This window comes from Dendropsophus ebraccatus, chromosome 1 (assembly GCF_027789765.1).
Source record: "Dendropsophus ebraccatus isolate aDenEbr1 chromosome 1, aDenEbr1.pat, whole genome shotgun sequence".
In the NCBI taxonomy this organism is placed as follows: Eukaryota; Metazoa; Chordata; class Amphibia; order Anura; family Hylidae; genus Dendropsophus; species Dendropsophus ebraccatus.
The window spans coordinates 90,708,995-90,727,712 of record NC_091454.1 but is presented as its reverse complement, the minus strand read 5'-3'; positions in this window follow the sequence as shown (position 1 = coordinate 90,727,712).

Below are 18,718 nucleotides of genomic sequence, written 5' to 3'. Positions count from 1 at the left end.
TGAGAATTGAGAATCTGTGTAAACCTGCATGTGGTTGTGTTCAGACTGACCTAGAGAATAATGGTATCATGTGGCTTTTACCGTATAGTGTCTTGAATAGACACAGGAACCCCCCAAAGATTACCATATTGCATTTTTTTCCAATTTATATTTTCATAAATAATATTTTGGGGGTTCCATCATACATTTTATGGCAGAATGAAAGACGCCATTACAAAGTACACCTATTCTTGTAAAAAACAAGCCATCACATGGCCTTGTAGATAGAAAAATGAAAGTGCTAGAGCTCCTAGAAGGGGAGGAGGAAAAAAAAAGAAAACCAAAAATAAAAATTGGCGCGGTCCACTAAGTCATTTTGGGCTTGGTCCGCAAAGGGTTAAACATGGTAAGGTTGCAAAAATTAAAAATCACTCGGGTTAACAGAAAATTAAATTGTTGCTGATAACAGTACAATAAAAGACGATCAAGCTGAAAAACAGCACTAAATACTATCTGTGACATAAACAACTGACCAAAATCAGCTGACATACGGCAAGTAGCAAATTATTTATGATATTCCTGACAGCATTTGTAAGGCAAAGCACACTGACATAAATGTGTTCCTGCTACTTTTCCCAGACAACATCCTGCCCTAGAGACAAGTGGGGATGTCCTGGCCACTTAATTCTGCACTGGTTTATCGGAAGAACCAAGATTGTCACTTAGGTTTCTACAAACCCAAATCCATGCATCCCAAGCAAAAATCCACTAATGGTAGTGAACAAATATCTGTACACCCCCTAAAAGCAACAACTGTTACCTGGTAGTCATCTGCTGCCTAGAAGCTGAGAGTTTCTAGTGTCCCACAAAGAGATAACATGTAGCCATTGCTTATATACTGCACCCTCCTCCTTTACACAGTTGAGGGAAGATGATACTGAGCCATAGTGACTGAAAAGAGGCTGCTAAAGGATTGTTAGTCAGCTTTCTGGCCCTATTCCAACGTCACTGGATAGACAATAGACTGTCTGTCTGTCTGTCTGTCTATTAATCTGTCACCTATAAAGTCAATCACATGATTGTTTTGTAAATTAGGATTTTTTTTATTGCTGATTGTAGTGCTTTAATTGTGGCTTGGTAGTGCTTAAATTTTGATGGAACAACCCCCTCTGGATTCACCTGTTTTGTATATATGGTCTGTTAGCAGACTATATGTCATGCACTGAACTGTTGGAACTCCCTGCATCATAATCCACAGCTGTTTCAGTACTGTAGCATGGAGCTTTAACTGTTTCAGTGCTCACTGCATCATAAATTAAAATGCTGGGACTTCTGACAGTTCAGTCTGTGACATATAGACTGCTTACGGACTGTATTTACGGAACATGTGAATCCAGCCTTACATGCCTTAATAAACTATGGGGGGAAATTTGCAGCCACAAATTCAGCAGCCAGACCTAAATTAACACTGAAGGAGTGATTGTCCCATAAGGACAATCCTTTGAAAATCCTATTAAAAATGAATGCTATGCTTGAGCCATTATTTATGGAGTCCAGTCTGTAATAAAGTAGAAGGGTACTATACGATTTATTAGCATTACTCCATGCCTCCAATGGCAGATGAATTTCCCCTGATATTTTGTGATTTTTATATTCTGAAGATGCTCAGACAATAGTTACTGCGGGTGTCTGACTGCAACTGTCCAAGGTGTCAGCCTTTTAACTGGAGGGAATGTGCGAGCAAATTCCCTAGATGACCTCAGTGAATCTAAAAATATAGAAAGAACTGGGCTCATATTGTTCAGCTTCCTGTCACAACATAGAGGACAACTAACACTCAATTGCCCTAGGCCCCAGGGAAGCTACTATTTTTCTATTTGTGACAACCCTTTTGAGGCCTGATTATTCTGAATTGTAGATGTGCATGTACCAATGAATTCAGCAATGTCCAAACTATTGTCCTACATCTTCTCCAGACTAAATGCCGTATACACATATTTTAACCAGTTGAACATGTGTTCCTTTTTTTGTTTATATAATAAACAAGTTGTATCCCTGACATTCCTATTTGGAAAATAAATGTAAAATGGTGTTATGGTTTTACATGTTTTGATAGCTCACACAGTTCTGTACAATAGTCTGGAAGAAAGCAACACTCAATGTTAAGGTGGTCCAAGCAATCCACACCTTAAGGGTGCTAACACACACGACCGATGCGCAGCAGATTTGATGGTGCAGATTTGATGCTGTGTTCAGTTATTTACATCAAATCTACTGCGTATCTGCTGCGTATAGCAGCAGAAAATTCACTGCGATACGGTGTGTGTGAAGCTACCCTGACCAAGAACCTTATTGTAGAACTGTTACAGCACTCCTCCCACTTCAAAGCAAGCAACTGTAATGTATTCTGTCCTGTTCTAAGCAACGATTCAGCCCAAAAAAACTCAGGTCTAAAGAAAAAAGATACAGACAAATAGCAACAAGGTCATGGAAAGAAAGCTGAATATACCTCATAGTGTAGTGTTGGAAGCCTGTGGCACAGCAGTAAAACCATTTTGGAGCATGATTCACAAGGTAACTATGCAAAGACAGCTGTGCAAGACTTACAGGCTCATACTGCTTAGCTGGCAGCGAATGTGCAATTGTCTAGGTATTTGCACAGTTGCTGCTTCATGTAAAAGTGACGAAAAGCTATCAACTTTTGGGAAAAAAATATTTCCTAGCTAGTTTCTTATAGGCATATGTTTAATAATTAGCTATCTTCTGTGGTCCATAAGGTGCTTGACCAATTCTACCTGCTACTAGTGATCTTGGTGTCTTGTCGCCAACGTACATCCTGCTTCTCCTGATGGGTGCGCAGAGTGGCGTAGCAAGGGGGGGAGCCAGATTTACACTTGCATACATGTACGCTGATCTTAATAAATTCCCCCATGTGTAAGTGAAGCAGCAATATTAGATGACCTTTAGTGATTAATAACTTACAATTATAACTTAAGTTATTCATTGCGGATTCCATTAAGGCATTGTTACCCTTACTGTATTTTAAACTGGGGGGAAAAACATTTAAAACATATATGTGCTCCACTAAGTCTATACAGTCCATAGTAATGTCTAGGATATATGATAACCCTTTATATAATGAAGTCCTAAACTTAAACCTGTGTAAATGTTAATGTGTTTATACAGTGATAAAGTCTCGGTATTACTCAGTATAATAGGGTGTTATATACCGTATTTTCTGGCGTATAAGACGTCTGGGTGTATAACACGACCCCCAACTATTCCAGTTAAAATATAGAGTTTGGGATATATTCGCCGTATAAGACTACACCTCTTTCAACACACACCAAATAAAAATTAATAAAAAACATGAGACAGCAGCGATATCTGAGAGGCAGAGAAGGAGGTACAGTAATACAGGCAGGATACAAGGGCAGCCAGACGGGTGAGAGGGGTGTGTTTTTCTAGGCACAGCTCCTTATCTCTTTTTTCCATACCCCGGACACCTGCAGCTTGCTCTTCCCTTCATATGGTCGCCGCAGACCCTCATCTGGTTCTGAAGCTTTTCAGCACCCGCCCTATAAGACAGCACCCGGCGTATAAGATGATCCCTGACTTTTGAGAAGATTTTCATGGGTTAAAAAGTAGTCCTATAGGCAGGAAAATACTGTATATTGTTAAAATGAGGTGATATATATATCAAGCGAACAAGGTTGGGTCTGCGGAAACACTCTATTGGATGCACAGTCCTCAGGAGGTTTGGCTCTTCACCCCAAAATTCATACAAAAAAGCAGACGGAGGACAGAATCTTCTTCAAACAAGGGTTATAACTTTATTGTGCCAGTTCGCATAGTACAGTGCAACGTTTCAGCATGTCATCCCGAGCCTTTTTCATGTATGCATGAAAAAGGCTCGCTTTGACGAGCTGAAACGTTGCACTGTACTATGCGAACTGGCACAATAAAGTTATAACACTTGTTTAAAGAAGATGCTGTCCTCCACCTGCTTTTTTTTGTGTGTATATATATATATATATATATATATATATATATATATATGCAGTGTCTTTGAGTTATCTTTGAAGAAAAGAAAATGCAGGCCTTCATTAAAAAATTGTCATATCACATGTACAGTAGTCCATTAATGAGAATGGAGAAGGTGGTAAAACTCCTGACTTGTCAGCTTTTGTCTCCTGGGAGAGATGAAAATAAAGAATTTGTGATACTTAATGCCCATTGAATAATTGCTGAATTGTGAGCTTAAAGTCTTTTTGAATAAGTGAATACATTATACATGGACATCACTAAGAAGCAGCAGTTCAGGTTGCCTTGTCTGCAGTCATACAATCTGTTCTCATTGAATATTCTCTGTTATGTAATGGAATCTCTTATTTCCTGTGTATTGCTCTGGTTACTTACACCAGTGTTGTCGGTGAAGTGAGGCACATAATACACGATACTCACAGAAACACCAGGAGTGAAACATTACACAGTTTTACAGAATACATTATCATACAGTTACTATCTCTAATAGTCCATGCATGTCCTATGGAAAGTATGTAATGCCTCTAGCCACATTCAGCACTTTTAAAATTTTATTTATTATGTGTCAGCATTAAATCAAAGTGAAATCAGTTAGGCTGATCAACAAAGTGACAGCAACAAGAAGGTCACTCTAGGGCAGTGCTTCTCTATTCCAGTCCTCAGGCCTCACCAACAGGTCTTGTTTTGAGCACTTCCTTAGTATTTCACAGGTGCATCACTCAGTGCATCAGGTATTATCGCAGGTGTACTTTGTATGTAAAATCCTCAAAACTTGACCTGTTGGTGGGCCATGAGGACTGGAATTGAGAAGCACTTCTCTAGGGAATGCAGAAGATTTTAAGCTACCAAGCAACGGGGGTGGGGGGGGGGGAGGCATAAATGTTCTAGTGTGGTGCCCTGTAAGAGCCTGATACTGTCATTGGGATATGTGGAGTGATATATTGTGCTGAAGGACCCTTATTGGTGTTAAAATGGCTGGGTTCTTTTCTTCAAAGGGAGAGTGTGGAGACACCCTTGCAAGGTACAATGGGAAGTGTTATAGCCCTCTATGTGGAAAGTAACCTTGGTTTGTATAGCACTGTGATGGCTTGCCCCCTGTAGGAGAGGCCGGGGGACTGAAGGTTGTGCAGGAGTTGGTGTACTACAGGATGGGACATGCAAGGACATCTGTACACTGAGAGAGGGTATTTGCAGGAGAAAGAACAGAAACCAGAGGCCAAGAAAAAATGTAAAAACGGTATAAAGTAACTCCTAAGCTTTTGTGTCTAAATGGCAAGAACAAGGGGATACAATTAGGGATGAGCGAACCGGCTGAGGTTCGGGTTTGTATGAACCTGAACTATCGGCTTCTGATTCAAGCTTTCTGCCCGCTCCGTGGAGAGGATGGATACAAGTTTGAGGACCTCCTGGAAAACCGGCATACAGCCATAGCCATAGGCTGTATCCCAGTTTTCTAGGCGGTCCTCAGGCTGTATCCACCCTCTCCACGGAGCGGGCAGACAGCAGGAATCAGAAGCCGATAGTTCAGGTTCATACGAACCTGAACCTCAGCCGGTTCGCTCATCCCTAGACGCAATCTGAGGTTAGTTGAGGGATAAGAGATCAGAAGCAACATGAGAAAATATTACTTTACTTAAAGAGTAGTAGATGCTTGGAACAAATTTCCAGCAGGTGTAGTTGGTAAATCTACAATAACAGAATTTAAAGGAGAAGTCCGGCCCCAGAGATTTATTTTTTCAAACTTCAGGGCACAAACATAAACTCTAGGAACTTGCCTCCCCAGGATATCCAATAGAACCGACACCATGTCCCAGCTGATGGACAGCCCATTCAGCCCGTTAGTGACGGGGGCAGGTGCATCAGCCGGGATGGGCATTTTCCCTTGAGTTGTGACGTCATCACATCGCAAGAGAAAATGCCTACTGGAAAAAACCTCCCTACACATTTTGTGTCACATGTGTCATCCGGAGAGAGGTTGTTGGGGATTAAGTCATAGGTTGGTGTTTAAACACTATGGGGGACATTTATCAAAGTCATTGCACCTATTTTTTAGTTAATATATAAATTTGCGCCCATTGTTTAGACTATATTCTCTATATGAACCAGTGTCCGATTGGCAAATATTTATTAAATGCAATTTTTTTTTTATCTGTCTTTTTTTGCGAATATTCTGCAATTATTTTTATTTACAAATTTATGAACATTTGTTAAATTAGTCCTATTCAGCTGGGTAAAAAGAAACTAAGCAATACTCTGTAGAAAATATTTCACATTTTAAACATGTAAATGTCCCCCTATGGTTCTTGGTTTTGTCCATCAATAAAATTAGCCATAAATAAAATAACGACTGTCATGTAATATGGCCGCAAACAAGCATTGTGCGGACATAGCCTTAGAATGACTTGAATATGGTAAAGCAACACAAAGTTACTACTACATAAGGGAAGACAAGTCATATTTGAAAAATGGGGCTATATCCTGAGAGCTAAAATTAGATGTGTCCTTTGATAGTTAAAGATCATTACCTCACAATTAAAAGAATAAATGTAATGCTAAGTCCCAGGCTTGATTCCTTTTTTTCTTTCTTTTTTTTTTAATTCTAATTATTCATTTTCTCACCATTAGGGTCACACTCAATCTAAGATCAACAAAAACAAAGGGTAGTGTGCACATTGAATGCCAAAAAGTATTATATTCCCAGTCTAATCACATGTAAAATAAAATTACAATCTAGATATCACTGTCTTTTTTTAGCAAGAAAATTTACATTTTTGACACTTTTTTTTTTTTTTAACAGAACTAGCTGCGCGCTCTTCTCCAGGTACACTACAGAAAGCTGTCATAAAAGCCTAATTCTTGAGAATTTGCCTTGAGATAAGAAACTTTCACCTTTTCAGTAATATTTGTGGAAGTTTGCTAGGCAAACTTCCTCCTTTATGGTATGTAGTGCCATAGTTAAGAAATTCATTTTAAGGTCAATGAAAGCCTCCTTTGTGATCTGCATCTACTTTTACACTTAGTATTTGCATAAAACATGTACGTTGACAACCCCCCTCCCCCAAAATAAAACAAGCCATTTCAAGAATGAGAACATTTTGCAGGATACAATGTCACCACACTAGAAAAGAGCCAATCTCGGGCACACTCGGGTCCATCTGAAATTGTGCATGCAGCATTTGATTACCAGTGGTTGAAAAAGTTGGAAGCAGCCTATAGTTGTATCCATGTTTTCCAGGAAGCTCCATGGCTGCATCCAATTTCTTCAGCCACTGGTATTCTGATGCAGAGCATTTGGGTTCAGAAGGCCCCGAGTGTGCTCGAGATTCGCTCATCTCTACACTCCACCCATACTGTACCTTTCCCACAGTCATGGTTTTCCTCTTATTTTCCATACTGAGCTTCTTGTATCTTTCATCTGGCTGCTTTGGAAGATCTAACTCTTCTCTGCATTACAGCATCTTATGTGCTGGTGAATCAATCAATAATGCATAGCTGAAGAATCTACTGTTTCCTTTCTCAGAAAGTTCTTAGCAATATAAGATCTTCCTGGTTATGTCACCCATTTTCAGTGGATGAATGAGTCATCCAGGGACAGATAATATAAGCATAGGCTTCTGTGTGGGATAATTTCATTAATGTAAACTTGGCTACATGTTGCTAGCATGTTGCAAGCCCAATACCAATGTGGAAAAAAATTATAAATACTAATTAGATAATGGGCAATATCTGTGTATATACAGACATATTATCCGTGCAGCAGCCTAATATTTAGAGCCAAGGACAGAATTGCATCCTATGTTGTAAGATAAGGACAAAATTACAGGATAAATGCTCATCAACTTTCCGTTCGTTACTTTTGTTATTTTCCAACTTTAAATCAGGACTGTCTGACAATTTGTTCTAGTATAAAGCTAAATGTAGCTTTCTGTAGCCTAAATCTTAGGCTTATGTTTACATTTGTATGATACATATCGTTAATCTTTGTGGCATATTTAAAGGGTATAATGCACACATACTGTGACTGAATGTATAATTGATTTGTAACATACTGTGACATAGAGCAGGTATATAGAACTAAATACAATATGAAGTATAAAGAGCATAAAAGAGTATAAAATCAACAGTATTTATTATATTCCAAAATATTGAATTCTGTTACTGACAGAAGATACAGCCATAGATATGAAAAGGCAACTGTTTTAATCTATTTATCTCCCTTTTTACATTTATTTATTAAATTACATACACATTTACTATTTTGTAAACTTAGCAGAGCTATCATTTTTTTCTGAATTTACAATGGTTTATTTTCATTGTTTACTTTATATGTTATTTTGAAATATTTCTAAGAAATATTCTATCAGTACCATATACTTAAAGGGGTTTTCCATTCAAGAGCTAAAAAAAATTAAATACTCCCAAACCTAGCTGGTCTTACTCACGAGTCCCCCTGATTATTTTAAGCCATGTACCGACTTTCTAGGTGTCATTGTTCCTGATTTTCTAAAAAGTCTTTCTAAAAGATAGTCTATATCCAAGATGGCGCCATGCAGAAAACTACATTTCCCTGCATGCACCTCAGAGCCAACTCCCAAGTATCCGCCTCATCTTGTAGCATCTGCCAATCGCTGGCTCAATTTGCTTCTGCTTAACACTGTAAAAAAAATATGTTTCCATCTACATAGATGAGAAAGGGAGATGAAACAACTTTGTTTCCTTTGCCATATACTGTCACTGTTCTGTTGTTTCCCCGCCATTTGGCCAGGTGTTCACTGATTGGCATGACGTTAGTGGTGGGTGGAGTTACAAATGAGGTGTTGCAGCTTGCCTGGCAACAAAAAAAGAGATCATGTGACTTTGGTCTTAGAAGGGACAGGAGGACAATTGAGTGGAGACAAAGAGGATCAGGAAGTGAGAATTTTGAGCAGCTTCAGGGTGTGAGTCAGGATGTGCTGCAGACAAAGGGACCAAATCATGTAATAGTAACCTATTGCAAGCAAGCTTAGAATATGGGTGGGGATTGAACAGGTTTAAATCTTTCTTAAGTGAAACACCCCTTTAAAGGGAACCTGTCAGCATCAGGGCTTTACCTGAGGTTCTGACAGCGTGCTGTAATTGGCAGCCCCCTAGTGAGTATGGTACCTTTTGGTAATTTGTAGAGATGAGCGAATCTACAGTAGGAATGAAGCAAAAAGTGCTCATCAGGCTGCGGGCTTCTCTGCTCCCTGCCGCTTCCAGGACTGGATCCATCTTTTCCCAGTACCTGCGAAGGAGCAGAGCAGACTTAAAAGCCCACACCCTAATGAAGATTCACTCATCTCTAGTAATTTAAACATGCAGTGGATTATGCACAATCTCACGTCTCCTACTGTAATGAAGAGTCAATGAGGAGTTGTGCCTCAGCGTCTGTGCTGCTGTACTCTGGTGCCCCTCACAACTCATTATTGTATCATGTTTAAAATTGCAAAGAATTCCCAATTAGGTCCAAATTAGTTTACAAATTATTTTTTTTAATACATTCATGAGAAAAAAAAACCAAAAAAACTATATTTCATTTCCATCAGGGGAATGGAACCAAAGAAAATAACAGTTGCCAGTCTCTAGACAGGTGGTTTACCCCTAGACCATGGCACCCACACAGGCTAGGAGGTTCAGCTATATCTGAATACAGATCAGTCCTCTGTTGGCTGATACTGGCTGACAGCTGAGCGAGCAGGAGGCCGGGCAGCATTGATTATTAATGAAGAAGAGGGAGGAGGAAGGAGTGGTGAGGTGTACTAGAGTGATTGATAGCAGCAGGCTGTACAGTAAAAAGAGGGGGAAGGAGATGAGAAGGGATCTTTTCTCTTCCCTGCATTGCAAGGACTGATGGGTGGATTAGGAATATTCTATCTGCTCTGCGGCTCCACTAACCAGAGCATCAGTCTGTGCACTGATAAAGTGCTGCTTGTTTGTCAGACTGTGTAGCAGTGTAAATTGTACAACAATACTTACACTGATTAATTTTTGTTACTATAAAAGATCTAGAGTCATTCATTTTAGATCAATTGCATATTACACGAGAGTGACCTTTCAATTGTCTAGGACCACAAAGGAGTTGTACATTATATGTGCATTATATTTAATACATGTAATGTAAAGCTCATTTGTGATTCCAGACAATAAAAAAAGTCACTCTCATCTGTTATGTGGTGGGTATGGAGTGAATTAATCTATGACTGCGTGGCTTACACCCCTCCGCCTGGATATTGTACAGTGCTGTCTGTGCCCTCCCACCCCATTGAGGATCCCAGCTGTTTATCACCTCATATACTAAAGCTAATGACGGCATGTCCGTGGGTTTCCATAGAAGTCGGGGCCAAATAAAGGTCGGCATTTTTGCATTCGTATCACGGCTCTTTTACACCTGTTGGGCAAATCACCGGAATTGAAAGCATTATGGATCTTTCATCATAGATAGAGATGATTGAACATCTGGAAATCTTAGGTTTGATCGAACTCGAACATTTTCGAACGTGCAGCATTTGATTCCCAATGCCTTTCCAGTCGGTTGAGAAGGAGAAAACAGCCCAAGTAACTGCACGTAACTACCGCACATTGCCTCTGACCACCGCGCGCTGCCTCTGACCACCGCTCGCTGCCTCTGACCACCGCACGCTGCCTCTGACCACCGCACGCTGCCTCTGACCACCGCACGTTGCCTCTAACCACCGCATTGAGGATCCCAGCTGTTTATCACCTCATATAGTAAAGCTAATGACTGCATGTCCGTGGGTTTCCATAGAAGTCGGGGCCAAATAAAGGTCGGCATTTTTGCATTCGTATCATGGCTCTGTTACACCTGTGGGGCAAATGACCGGAATTGAAAGCATTATAGATCTTTCATCATAGAGATGATTGAATCGGGAAATCTTAGGTTTGATCGAATTAGAATATTTTCAAACATGCAGCATTTGATTCCTGATGCCTTCCTGGTCGGTTGAGAAGGAGAAAACAGCCCAAGTAACTGCACGTAACTACCGCACATTGCCTCTGACCACCGCACGCTGCCTCTGACCACCGCACATTGCCTCTGGCCACCGCACGCTGCCTCTAACCGCCGCACGTTGCCTCTGGCCTCCGCACGCTGCCTCTAACCACCGCACGTTGCCTCTGACCACCGCACGCTGCCTCTAACCACTGCATGTTGCCTCTGGCCACCGTACGCTGCCTCTAACCACCGCACGCTGTCTCTAACCACCGCACGCTGCCTCTGGCTACCGCACGCTGCCTCTTACCACCGCATGATGCCTCTAACCACAGCACATTGCCTCTGACCACCGCATGTTGCCTCTGACCCCAGCACGATGCCTCTGACCACAGCACGATGCCTCTGACCACCGCACGCTGCCTCTGACCACCGCACGCTGCCTCTGACCACCCCACGCTGCCTCTGACCACCACACGCTGCCTCTGACCACCGCACATTGTCACTAACGTATCCACCTTCAGATTGCCCGGAATCTCCTTCCCTTCTGAGCCCTGCTGTGTGCCCATACAGTGGTTTATGCCCACATATGGGGTCAAACCGCTCACCGCACCCCAAGATGAATTCTTTGAGGCGTGCACTTTCCTAAATGGGATGACTTTTGGGGGGGTTCTATTCTGCGGACACTACAGGGGCACTGCAAAGGCACCTGGCGCTCAGAAACTTCTTCGGAAAAATCTGCACTGAAAATGATAATTGGCGCTCCCTTCCTTCTGAGGCCTGCTGTGTGCCCAAACAGTGATTTATGCCCACATATGGGGTACCATTCTACTCAGGAGAACCTGTGTTAGATATTTTGGCATGCAGCTTCTCCCCTGTTCCTAGTGAAATTGAGAAATTTCAAATTAAACGAACATATTATTGGAAAAATTTTAGTTTTTCAATTTTACTGTCTTAGGCTGGGTTCACACTACGTATGTTTCAGTCAGTATTGTGGATCTGTTCACACAATGTTGAAATTGAGTGGATGGCCGCCATATAACAATAAATAACTGCCATTATTTCAATACAACAGCCGTTGTTTTAAAATAACAGCAAATATTTGCCATTAAATGGCGGCCATCCACTTAATTTCAACATTGTGTGAACAGATCCTTTCTGTGTTTTTAATCCACTCCTGGTTTTGGTTGCAATATGAGGACCACAATACTGACTGAAATATGCGTAGTGTGAACCCAGCCTTATTTTGAATACTTTCCTCTAATGCATGTGGGGTCAAAATGCTCATTATACCTCTAGATACAAGCCTTCTAAATCTAAACTTTAAAAAAAAATCAGTTTTGGAAACTTTCACGAAAATTTGATAATTTGCTAATAAATTTCTAAGCCCCATTACACCCTAAAAAAGTAAAATTTGTTTACCAAATTATGCCAGAATAAAGAAGACATATTAGTAATGTGTTTTAGTAACTAATTTATGTGCTATGACTTCCTTTTTTAGAAGCAGAGAATTTCAGAAGTTCATAAAATGCAAAATTTTCTAATTTTTCATGATATTTTGATGTTTTTCACAAAAAACACACAAAGTAGTGACCAAATTTTGCCACTAACATAAAGTGCCATATGTGACGAAAAAACAGTCTCAGAATCACTAGCATACGTTAAAGCATCACTGAGCTATAAGTGCATAAAGTGAGACAGGTCAGATTTTGAAAAATTAGCTTGGTCATTAAGGCCAAAACAGGCTTTAGAGGCAAGGGGTTAATGTGGTAGATTACCTACCTGCTGAGGACATGCACATAATGGGGGTTTACTGGGGGCAAAAAGTAGGGTGTACCTACCTACTGGGGACATTTATCAAATTGGAACAATTATGTACATAATGACTAATTAACTAACTACCTACTAAATAATTGAGAGAGGGAGATTACCTACCTTGTTCTACTTTATGGGGGATTACCTACCTAATGGGAGCCTGTCACTGGCCGATCACTTTTAATAACAGCCTAAGGTCTAATACTTACATAGTTACCACCTCAGGCAGACTATAGTAGCACAGCACTGATCTCACTGATCAGTACTGTCAGCACTTGTTCTCTATCACAACATGCAGGAAATGCCCATTCAACCAATCAGTGGCCACAGTGGTAACCCGCCTCTGGTTGGCTGAGCATGTATTTCCTGTGTGTAAGGATGGAGAAAAGAAAGCACCGACAGTGAGGACCAGCATTACAGGAACAGCAGCAGGTGAGTACAGGCTTTTTTATGTTAGAATAAAAACGTATGTAGGCTCTCTAGGAGTAAATCCTGTATATAAGATGTTTATGGAAGCAAATTAATTATATATTATATATCTGGTGTTTATGAAGGCGAATTTATTACAGGAGATATTTAAATATATCACAATTTTTATCTTATAAAAAATTAAAATTTCATAAATTCATAGTAATATACATAATTATATAGAATAAATCAAAACAAAATAAATGGTTCAGTTTATAGATGAAATAAACAATAAAATTCAACGTTTTATAGTGTAGTTCACTGGAGATAGAACGTCCGCGCAGGGCCCTTGCGCTGGTTGTCCTTACAATATAAATCACAATTTACATATGGAATGAATGTTCTTATGGTATTTGAACTCTCTGGCCTCTTGCCCCGTACCGCTTTGGAACTAGATGATATTTAGTTGTAATTCCGTGGTATTATTATAATGTTTAGATGGGGCTTAGTTTGTTTGCCCTCTATCTGATTGTACACTTTGTCCGCAGAATGTCCCATATATATACTAGATTCGTAGATCTCACTTTATGTGCATAAGAGAGAAGGGACAATCCGTTATGTGTACTTTTGCAAATACAGTGCGATGTGGTGAGTGTTTGTAATCAGCGTAGCTGGTGTTGCGTGCAAGCTGTGTTGGTGGATAAACCACCTCTCACCAGATATCCAATGTTCACTAGCCGTGTTGAGAATGGATCAGCCGGGCTTTGGAGTGTGTCTCTGTACACTTTTTTATGTTAGACTGGCACCTTGGCCACTTTTAAATGTTAAATATATCGCCCAGAATTCTCCTTTAAGTACAATCTCAAAATGTCATGAATGACATTAAATTATAGTGACTGCTAACATAGATTATCTCAGTAGTTTAACGTTACGAAAAAACACATTCAGAACGAATGCTACACTCACGCCACGAGCAATATATTAGAGAATAGGATTTGACAAGGGAAGATTACCTTTCAATTGAACTTGGAATGTAAAAATGTTTGCAGGAAAAGCTCTTATCCCAAGCTCAGCTGCTAAAAATAGTATTTGAGATGTAAAACAAAAGAATCTGTTATATAGTTGTTATATACACACATGTTCCAGACCCTGCCAGAAATGGCAACTGACTTATTAATAATTATCACAATTAGGCTTGATTGGTTATTGTTAGTCAAGTGCTACTGGAGATTGGACGTGTCATATAATATAGATGTAGACACTGGATAGTTATTGCTCTCTTTTACAGATGCATACAAATCCTAATTTGCCTTTGAATAAGCAGTAAAATTACAAAGTAAGGGTATGTTTACACTGAGCAAATGGGGTGGAATACCATGGCAGAACTCTCTGCCACGGAATGCCGCCTGCTTCAGTGTTAGACGGCATCTCTATGAGAGGGCGCACAAGCCGCAGCCGTCAGTTCAGCCGTGGAATTCCGCCCTATTTGCTCAGTGTGAACATACCCTAAGGCAGTACAAGGAATTTTAACTTACAGGTTAAAATTATATTCATCATACTTTTGATGTAGTTCGTGGTAACTGCACACATGAAATCCGAATTTTTGCAGTCCATTACATCAGAGAGTTATAGCAACGCTGCTTGTCATTGGGGAAGGACACAGTGGAAGTGCAGTGGGCACCATTGGTTCCTTTGTTAGGCAGCTGAAGTAGATATGCTTAGCCAGGGAGAATGGCTAGAGCCAGACATTTTCCTGACACTGCATAGGGTGGGGAATTCAGTCAGACTACACATAGAGTATGTACAGTGTTGAAGTGCACCACAGATTTTTTCCTCCCATAATTTATTGTCCTGCGTGGTTGATTTATGTAGGGTAATTGATAACTGTTGAGTGATATCATGCTGTTTGGCCACTGCTCTAATCTATGGGGAGACACACAACTCCTTCTTGTAACTTATGGGGGTCCTAATGGATAGACAATGAAAGTTGTTGGTGGAAAAAAAAAACTTTAAACTGGCTTTCATTATAATTGTCACTGGCTGTAATTATAATTGTCACTCCTGTAAAACATTTTCCCTATGCATTTGCTCTCAGTGTTTGTGATCCGGACAGAGAACTGCATCAAGCTTGATTGATACCCTTGACCAAAACAAGGACTTCCATCCAAACTAACAGTATTATTCAATAAAGGGATAAAGGGGGGGGGTGTTATTTGGGGCAAAGCATAGGGAAAAAAAGGTAAGAAATACAAAAAGATTCATTATATTTACCTGCTACCTCTCTGTTTACAGACACTGTGCTCCCCTATTCACATTATATACAAAACCAATTTCCTTTAGATAAAACCTATTTAAAAATGACTCTTTAAGAATCTCACTTCCTCCTAGCTCATGTTGAAGTGTGTGACAGATGGCTTTCCATCTGTCAGCTGTTGCCCTAGCGCCAATTTACTGTCTATTACTAGTCATTGATTAATAGGTTCCTAATTTTGGCATTTCCTGATAATCATATTGTGATTATATTTGCTATGGCACAGCAAAGATTGTATTAATATCTGCTCAGAATATACTAGTAATACCAAATTGTGCTAAATTACTGTTTAGGTTAATTCACATAAATTACTGGTGTTATATAGAGCTGGAAGACTTAACGTTGTTTTTATCATCTATATCACACAACCAGGTACGGAACAATGGTCCATCATTATATAGGCACTAGATTACACAAACAATTTGATAATTATGTTATTACAAACCAGCTTTCTCCATTCTTCTCATCTCCCGTATTACTGGAATTAAACCTATTTCCTATTGCTGTACTGCCATTCCAGAGAGACATTTTTATTAATAGCTGTCATTTCCAAGATTCTGAATTCTGTAGTAGTAAAAGGTAGTGTAACGTTTGCAAGGACCAACCTGACAAACATATTTCTTCATGATCAGTAGATATCAGACATGATGCAGTGTGGCTAAACTTTCCCCAATGATATTTGATATTATACTTTGTTTTATAACTAACTCTGCCCTGTATACCAAGTATATAAAGCATGACCCTCTTCTTATTCCACTTGCACAATTCTACATTGATGTCACACATTACTGATAAATATTGAAGTAACAATGTCCATTTCTTTTACAATAGTAGAACCTAATCACCCATACATACTCTTAGCGTCCAGTTCATTATGGGTCATGACATCCCATATACTTGTCCAGATACTTTCAGCTTCCATATTTTTCAGGCAGTATCCTCCCTCTGCACTGAGCCAGATCCGTTTTGCTTCGTACAAACCAAAACGAATCTGATTCGCTCATCTCTAGAGGAAACACCTAACCTTTTATCTTATCAGTTGCATATCATCCTTTACAGATTTCAATGTGACATCTATAGATAGTATCTCTCGAATTTATCCCGAACATGCGTCTTTAAATGAATAGCCCAAGGTTACAATTTTTATTACAACCTTTAGGGTTTAGAATTTAAAAGAACTGTATCCTTTGCAATAATCTAGTTTTTATCTGTCTGCTATTGCCACCTGATACTTCAATCAGTACCAACCATCTCTGCTCAGAAACGCTATGTCTAAACAAAACAAAATGTTGTGCTACAGATGTCTCGACAAATGTTCTGCTTTTTAATCATCCTCTCTTTTTCATCTTTCTACATTCTGAGCAAATGTTTTTGAATAGCTGAATTGTGCTCATTCAAATTTTCATTGCCCTGGGTGTCTGCCCTGTATACGCCATCCTGCATAGGCTTTTCAGAATCCCTTTTACTAGAGCACTTTACGGGAATGTAAGTATTTATTTAACAATTCTTTTGACTTTATTCTCATTAAAATGGCAATATATACTTCCCAGAACTTGCCAAATATTTAGAACAATAATGTGTCTCAACAGTCACATTGCGGCAACTGATTTGGAGTGCACATATTGTAATGCTTAGTGGTGCATCAGAAATGCCAGCTGTGGCTAAGGACTTTAGGCCTCTAGGCTATAATGTCATTTTTTAATGCATACTACATACTACACAGGTGCAACGCTATAATAAAGAATAGACGGATAATTAAAGGGGTATTCTTGTGGCAGAAAATTGTATTAAAATAAAAGGTAGATTACTTTCTAATGTGGTGTTATGAGTAATAGTAATGGCTTTAGTGTGCATTTGCCTGCTTCACCCCTGACAGGAAATGGAAAATCAAAGAACTAAAAAATGTGTATTGTCCCCAGCTTCCACCCCCCCCCCCCTTTTCTCCCATGACAGCACATCACCCTCAGAAGTCAGAGGAGACTTGGCTGGATCTTGTTTTTGATCCCTATCTTCTCCTCCCCCCCCCCTCCCCCCAAAGTGATGTCACCATCACTCTAAGCAGACAGGGAGTAAAAGAAGCAGGTGCTGCAACTTCACCGATTCTGGGACTCGTAGTACTAAGCAACAGCTCAACCAGGAAGTTAAACCACAGAATACAGAAGACTCCCAAAACAAATAGATTTTTGGTGGTTTGAGAACTGGAGCAGACAGGTAAGGAATGCTACATGTTACTGTAGCATGTTTCTTTTTCACCTGATGTCAGAATCGCCCTATAAAGTATATACATTTTTTAATCCTTTATTAGTTTTGCCATTAAATGCCAAATTTGTTAATTCCCTATTCCAATCACTGTGCAACAGCCCTCTAGGCCTCTTGTAATGATATTACATTCATTATTCAAATCAATCTACTGTACATGAAGATTAGCTTTCTTTTCCTGCACATATGGTACAACCTCTGAGGCCAGGCTTGCCCTGCGCAGCAAGATTTGTATCATGATTTATGCAAGCAGGCGTAAGTCAGGATAAATCCCGCATTTTCTGTGGCGTATGCCAGGGGCGCACATTGATAAATGGCGGGTGGCGGGGGCTCTCCAGAGTTTGCTTCAGGCAGCTGGGTTCGCCCCTGTTTCTGTCACATACACTTGAAAATATTTCAAATTTTCATGTCATTGGCTGCTGTTAATGACCTGATAATAGAAGAATAGGAGGACGCGTTTCGGCTAGACAGCCTTCATCAGCTGAGCTGATGAAAGCTATCTAGCCGAAACGCGTCCTCCTGTATATATTGCACCAATAAACTAAGCAGAATTCTACTTGATGTGTGCCTGGATCTATTCTTCTACTGTTCTGGGGCAAGTCCTACCACGAGCACCATCTACCTGACAGAATGCCGTCTTCTACAACTATACCAATGACCTGATAATGTCTGAAAAGTGTTAGAAGGAATAGAAATATAAAGCTTGTCAGGCAGTGGTGCCACTTTTCTGATAACCCAGCCCTGGCTTGCATTAAAACAAAAATAGTCATTGGTACCCATTGCTTAGTTGCCTATTTTATGTGTCACCAGTACATTTCAAATAACAAATGTTATATTATAAATATGCATTTAAGATGCCGGTTTCTAAGGCCATTAATGGTCTATTAATGCCAAATGTACCACTGCAGCTCCTGTTGACAGGACCACCTGCCATG